Here is a 7,869-nt window from a genome sequence, read left to right as displayed (position 1 = left end):
CACAGAGTTGTTGGGAGAAATTCCTTCATTTTGACTACCATAAATAACAAGCTATACATAAGAATTAACATTTTGAGAATAATAAACTGGTATCATAGTTACATCTAGCTATTTATGCCACAATTGTTTGAGTGTTTCTCCTGTATTTCCTAATTTAATCATTGTGTTAATAATATCATGTAGTGAGCATTACTTTTATCTTTAAGTGAGTTTATGAAAACATAAACTTACTCATGTTAAAATAAAATGTGTCCATGGTCAAACAGTGAGACCATCAGAGGCTGAAGCCGCAGACATCTGACGACAAGGGATCAGGTGCCATCACCGTGTCACGGGAACACAGGAAAAACAAATCACTGTAGGGCTGGAGAGTTGGATTAGCGGTTAAGAGTACCCACTGCTCTTGCATAGGACAGAGTTCAGGTCCAACACCATGCCAGGTGGCTCACACTTCCTGTAACCCCAGTTTCAGGGGACCCAGTGCTCTTTCTTGTCACCTTTCCCCACGCACAAACATGTACGCATGTAAGCAAAGTCGGAATGTTTTGGTGTGTACCTAGTGTCTGACTACATCTCCTATTCGGTTACAGGTAAAGTTACCTTTTACATATTAGAACTCAGAATCATATCAACAAAGCATAGTGAATATTTAGCCTCCAGGGTCTGTAAAGATCCTTTAATTTTTTTTTCCAGCAAATGTTCTCTCACCTACATATCTATTAACTAAAAGGATTTCTTTAAACAAACAAACAAACAAACAAACAAACAAAGAACTTGAGCTCTGAGGGTCCCCTCTCTTGGCACATCACTTAAGGTCCCAGAAAAGACATCTCTGTAACTTGGGTGAACTTCATAGTGTTTTAATTACCCAGTAAATCTAATGTATGGTTATTTCCATCAGTAGTCAATATGAAAATTGTCCAGATGATTTTGTTTTGTTTAGTTCGGGTCTCCAATATCTGGTGCTACATTCATAATGTATCTCACTTTGGACGTGGATGAGCTGTGATTCAAATGTCCTCTAACTCCACGCCACTTCCACACAGGTTGGCACAGAGCTGCACTTTGTAAGGAACAATGCTTTCAAACAATAAACACAAGTCTGAGACCAAAAGTTAAACTCTTTAAAATATAATTATCCTAACATAGCAATATTTATGTACTCGATTTTCTAATCTTGGCAACATAAATTGAATAGAAAAGCAATAATATTCTTCCATCCCTTTTTCTTCTACATTCAATTCGCAGGAAGGTGCTGGAAGAGCGCCATCTTGTGGCCACATGTTCAAACTGTTGAAGTAGAAGTTGAGGAAAAGGCAAAAATGCCTTATAGTCAAGGGTGGGACTCTGTTGGGAGCAGTGAGACTCCAGATCCTGAATTTCTTGTAATCCCCTGATCTGAGTGCCTACAGCTGTTCTGAGCATGAGACCTTCAGGAGTTCCCGATGGCAGGAGGGTGGTTTCTGGTGGGTTTGGCTGGGGCGTGGCTATCTCTATATAATCTGCCCCTGAACACAATAAAGGGGGCATTCTTGGGGAATTCAAGGATGACCCGTGTCGTTGTCTTTCTGTCTGTCTGTGTTTGTGTATTTTAACCTCCTGCCCCTTGCCTGAATCTTGCGAACTGGGTGCCAGCGCACCCAATGCAGACACGGGGGCGCAGTGCACGGAAATTGGAGGTCCCAGCAGAGATATCGGGAACTAGGGAACACTGAGAAGTCACCCTCAGAAGGTGAGGGTGGATTGGGGTATATGTGTTAATCCTGATGTCCTTCGCTTGGTTTTGGTTCCAGGAAGTCCAACCGAGAAAGAGGGGTAAACAAACAGGGTTGTCCCCTGCCGGAGGGGACTTATGTATTGGGAAAAGATAGAAAGAATGTATATAGCTTAAAAAGATAAATGTGTACAGATGTATGATATGTTGATTGTGTTGTCTTTTGTGTTCTGGACTGGAGAAAGACATTTGATTCTAGGAACTGCTAAGAAAGGTATCTTGACTTTAAAATATGGGCTTAAGAATTTGATGTTTTGGAAAGGAGGTTCTGTTTTTGTCTCCACAGACGATGAGAGCCTAAGGATTTATTCGATATTCATGTGGTTTGAATCCCCGAGACCTCCTGAAATGTTGCAGTGGAGTGTGAGCGGCCTTGGCTCCAAGGCCTAGCGGCTCCAGGCGATGGGCGCTGAGGGGCTGCGATGCCTGCAAACCGCAGGACCTGCCTCGAGGACCGAGGAGGCAAGAACGCTAGGCCCACTCCAGCACGGGCCTCAGGGTGCAGAAGCGCAGCACGACCGCGACCCGAGTCTGAGTGCTACTGGAAAATGGCAGTAAATTGCAGTAAATTCTCCTAAGAATGCAGCATCCCCGCTCAGCAGGAAGTAGCCAGACAGATTGACAATTCCCTAAGTGGGGCCCCTTCAGTGGTTGCAGAGCAGCAAGCCTGCTTCCCTGAGTTCTGCTCCACTTCATGCACCAGTTTGGACCCAAAACGAATGCAGCTGGGGCTAGAAGGCAGCTGGAGCAGAGCTTTGCTAGGTGGCTGTGGTGGAAGGCACATTGCCTCAGCCCAGTCGGTGCCTAGCCTGGCGGATGCCACAGCAGTGCCCAAAGTACATGTTACCTGGAGATACTGACCCCTCATTCCCCTGAATACTTAAGATCAGACACTGTTTTATAAAAAAATTTAGGGGGGAGATGTTGGGAGCAGTGAGACTCCAGATCCTGAATTTCTTGTAATCCCCTGATCTGAGTGCCTACAGCTGCTCTGAGCACGAGACCTTCAGGAGTTCCCGATGGCAGGAGAGTGGATTCTGGTGGGTTTGGCTGGGGCGTGGCTATCTCTATATAATCTGCCCCTGAACACAATAAAGGGGGCATTCTTGGGGAATTCAAGGATGACCCGTGTCGTTGTCTTTCTGTCTGTCTGTGTTCGTGTATTTTAACCTCCTGCCCCTTGCCCGAATCTCGCGAACTGGGTGCCAGCGCACCGAACGCAGACACTGGGCGCGGTGCACGGCAGTACTCTAAGCGGAGAAACTGTTAAAATTGTCTTTCATATAGTCTGTGTTTATTGCAGCCCTCGAGTTGTGTGAAAAGGCATAACAAGCTTCCTAGAAAGAGTCCTGGAATCACTCATGTCCTCGTACCCAACAGCCAATGCACTCCCCACAGGGTCATCGGTGCGTGGTAAATTGAACTCGGGGCTAATCTGTGAAGATAGCATTTGATTACATGAAACGGGCAGCACTGAGGTTGAGAACACCTACGAAAGAGCAAGGCACCAGGCGGTGGTTTTAATCCCAGCTTTGACGAGGCAGAGGCAGGCGGATCTCCGTGAATTCAAGGCCAGCCTGGTTTCCAGAACGGTCAAGGCGGTTACACAGAGAAACCTGTCTTGAGAAACTAAAAGAGCAATGTATATGGGCACACTGGAGTTTTAAGGAACATTCATCTATCATTTCCAGCATCTGAGACACGCGTTAACACAGAACTGCTAGATGCCGGAACTATCTTCATGTGGAGAAAGGCCTCAGCAAATCTGTACCCACGGGGGAAGGTTATCCCAAAGCGACACGATATACTCATCCACCTCCCGCTCTAGCTGGATGCTGAGGCACAGACACTGGAGAGCACAGGCTTCTCCCTGGTTTGATCAGAGGAGCCAGGTAAGGAAGTCCCTGCCAAGCTGAACTCCCAGCTTGGATTTTGCTTGGCCAAGGCCAGTCACTTCTGAATGCCACATGTGTTCTTACTCCAACAGGCACCAATTACGATATCTTGTGATCTAGATTTTATCTAGGTCCAATTCAAAGAGCTGGATCAACTGGGTGTTACTGGACGCTTCCGCGAGCTGTAAGCTAGCCCTCCGGCTTCCTCTGAACAAGCAAATGTGTACACAGTGTGTACCGCATCGCTGAGATGAGGGCAGAGCTGTCACCGTCCCAGCACATCCAAGTGAGTGGAGACCAAATTATGCCGCAAAATTCCAGCTACACTGATCAGTGAAAGGAAGACGTTTACAGATTCCATAGCATGAAAGGGACCGTTCTGACCACGCCACGCCAACCAATTCAGTAATTACTCTTCCGGGGAAAAGTACTTGAATAATGAACTTATTCAAAGAGAAGTGAATACAAATTGAGACCTGAAGAGTCTTGTATCTAATTTAAACACACACGTGAACAGTTCTAGATCCAGGCAGCTTTCTGGGTGTCCAGATAACCACACACAAAGGAAGAGAGCCTTCCAATTTTACATGAACATCCAGGAAACTGCAAACGGGGAGTATGTCTCAGACACTGTAAGAAGCTACAAGTCAACATCTCTTATGCACACAAACACGGCACTTCTCAACACGCCCACGTGCAAATGCACACACAGCGTGCACACACATGCACACACACCCAGGCACACATACACATGTAATCCAATAATGTAAATAATAAATATCATGACCAAGTGGCCTTAATCCTAGGAAAGGGAGGTTGTTTTAACACTAGAAAATAAAGGTTAATTTGTGGTGGCCTCGCCCTCCATACCCAATATGACCATGTTTGCAAGGGAAAAATACTGACAAAAGTTAACACAGAGGAGCATCAGGTAAATGGGGGCAACTCATGAAAAAAGAAATGACAGCTAACATTGTTCTTTATGTTTTCCTTAATATCTGGGACATGATGGAAGCAACACCAGCATTTCTTCTGAACTGCCGGTTTTAGCCTATAAGATATGCCACACACACACACACACACACACACACACACACACACACCAAGAAGCAAAAGGCATCTTTAAAGGTTTATAGATTGTAGTAAGCAAATTTGTTTCTCTTATTCCAAATCCACCAGAGTACTTGGCATGCTAATATGGTCCCCACAAACCCACTCAAAATAAATGTGCTCTATAAAAACTGATAGACAGATAAGATTTATGTAGAAACACAATAGGCGACAGACATAACTTGGAAAATGTCCAGAAAAGGTTAAAAAGCTGCCATTGTCAGATTATAAAACTTACCAGAGTGGCGTGGAACCCAAGAGGCATCCCAGTAGACAAAGGACATGTGTCAACAAACAGAGCTGGACAAATGGGTACCCATTTCAATACACCCCTGCCACCATCCTAAACTCCACACCTGAGTTCAATCCCCCAGTCCCACGTGGTACAATACAAGGAGAGAACCAACTTCCGCAAGCTGTCTTCAAAGCTGCACCTGGAAACTCTAGAGCATGCTTCCACCCACCCAAACAAAAAAATGTAATATTTATAACGTAAAACTTCTAAAGGTGAGCATAGGAGGAAATTGCTTTGTATGCAGACTGGACATTTCTTAGATGCAGCAAGGAAAGCATGATCTCTAAAAAGGACATCATTCAGAACAATTTTTAAAAAGTTAAGACATTTCATCTAAGGTGCTGGCAAACTGAGAGACAAGACACAGGTGTGTAAAGAATTTGATCAAGAATGTATATCACCCCACCCCACCCCTCCAGGTAGTGGTGACACATCCCTTTAATCCCAGCACTCGAGAGGCAGAGACAGCCAGAAGTTTGTGAGTTCAAGGCCAGCCTGGTTTATGGAGTGAGTTCCAGGACAGGCTCCAAAGCTACAGAGAAACTTATCTCAAAAAACAAAACAACAAAAATATATAGAGCGAATCAACCCCCAAAGTTAGCAGGGAAGCAATGCAAAGATAAATCATTTAAGTTCACATTTCACCGAGAAAGATGACGCCAAGCAACATGAAAAGATGCTAATCATCCATCATTGGATAAAAAAGAGCCTTATAGGAAGGAGCTACTTACATACCCCAGCCAGTACAGTGGCAAAAACTACAGACTATAGCAGTGTTGACAAGAATCCCAAATAAATGGAACTCTTGCACATTTCTTCAGAAGATGGCGCTGATTTGGAAAACATCTCGATACGTCCTTGAAAAGCAGCTGCCTAAGCTTCTCTCCAATCTGTGATAAAACCCCACAACCAAAAGTAATTTGAGGAGGAAAGGGTTTGTTTCAGCTCACAGTTGACAGTGGTCCTCTCTCATAAAGGGGAAGTCAGAGCAGGAACTCAAGGTAGGAGCTGGGTATGGGAACTGAAGCCCAGACTGTGGAGAAATAGTAGTTTGCTCCGTGGCTGGCTCAGCTTGCTGTTTTATACGCCCCGGAGACGCGCCTACAGGGTGGCACCACCGACAGTGGGCTGGGCCTTCATCACTCGTTTGGCCCTCCTAGGGTATCCTGACCCCAGGGTGAGAACTGCTGGCTTAGAGGACAGAAAATGCCTGTGTATGATTGGGATGTAGGCAAGCCTGCGGAGCATTTTCTTAGTGATTGATGAGGAAGGGCCCAGCCTACTGTGGATGGTGCCATCCCTGGGCTGTTCTCATGCTCTGTAAAAAAGCAGGCCAAGCAAGCCAGTGAGCAACACTCCTCCATGGCCTCTGCATCAGCTCCAGCCTTCAAGTTCTTGGCCTGTCTGCTTTTTTTTTTTCTTTTTCTTTTTATATTTATTGATTTTCATTGAGCTCTACATTTTTGTTCCCCTCCCTGCCTCTCCCCTCCATCCTTCCCTCAAGGTCCCCACGCTCTCAATTTACTCAGATCTTATCTTTTTCTACTTCCCATGTAGATTAGATCTATGTATGTTTCTTAGTGTCCTCATTGTTGAAGTTCTCTGCAATTGTGATTTGTAGGCTGATTTTCTTTTTTGTTTAACCATTTATGAGTGAGTATATGTGATATTGTCTGTGTCTGGGATACCTCACTCAAAATAATGTTTTCTAGCTCCATCCATTTTCCTGTAAAATTCAAGATGTCGTTATTTTTTTCTGCCGTGTAGTAATCCATTGTATAAATGTACCACATTTTCCTTATCCATTCTTCAGTCGAGGGGCATTTAGGTTGTTTCCAGGTTCTGGCTATGACAATGCTGTTATGAACATAGATGAACACGTCCTTGTGGCACGATTGAACATCCTTTGGATATATACTCAAAAGTAGTATTACTGGGTCTTGAGGAAGGTTGTTTCCTAATTTTCTGAGAAATCGCCACACTGACATCCAAAGAGGCTGTACCAGCTTGCATTCCCACCAGCGATGCAGAAGTGTTCCCTTTTCCTCACAACCCTCTCTGCAGCACAAGTTGTTAGTGTTTTTGATCTTGGCAAGAAATTGGTCATCAAAAGAATAATCTAATAAAAAAATGGAGTACAGATCTAAACAAGAGAACCCTCAACAGAGGAATCTAAAAAAAGACACTTAAGGAAATGTTTATCCTTAGTCATCAGAGAAATACAAATCAAAACAACTCTGAGATTCCTTCTTACACCTGTCTGCTTTTGATGAACTGATCTGAACTGAGCGAAATTAACTTTCTCCTCCAACTTGTCTGGCTCTGGTGTTTCAATAGCAACAGGAGACACCTCCAACAGATGAGACCAAGCTGACGAATGAGTAGCAGGAATTACAGACCCAGGAATTAAAGTGTCAGGCAGCATTAAGTGGTGGGGAAAGCAATTATGACATCTTTGATCCAACTAAGAAACCAAACCTGAGACCCAGTGTTGTTGAAAGGCCGAGGCAGACTAATGATACAGAAAACCTATTTAATCCAACTGTAAAAACTCCTCAAATCTAAGGGAGGGAAATAGACCACCAGCTTCAGGAGACATTTGTAAGTCAAAATTACCAAAATATAACAGAAAAAAAAAAACCTGCTCATGCTTAAAGTATCAACAGTACAGAATAATACTGAGTTTCAGAAGCCAAGTTATTTCCATAGGTAATCCCATTAGAAATGACTTGCGGTCAGGTCAGCCTGGTCTACAGAATGATTTTTAAGACAGCCAGAGCTACATAGAGAAATCC

This window comes from Arvicola amphibius, chromosome 8, assembly GCF_903992535.2.
Source record: "Arvicola amphibius chromosome 8, mArvAmp1.2, whole genome shotgun sequence".
In the NCBI taxonomy this organism is placed as follows: domain Eukaryota; kingdom Metazoa; phylum Chordata; class Mammalia; order Rodentia; family Cricetidae; genus Arvicola; species Arvicola amphibius.
The sequence above is the reverse complement of the archived record's forward strand: the minus strand, read 5'-3'. Positions refer to the sequence as shown.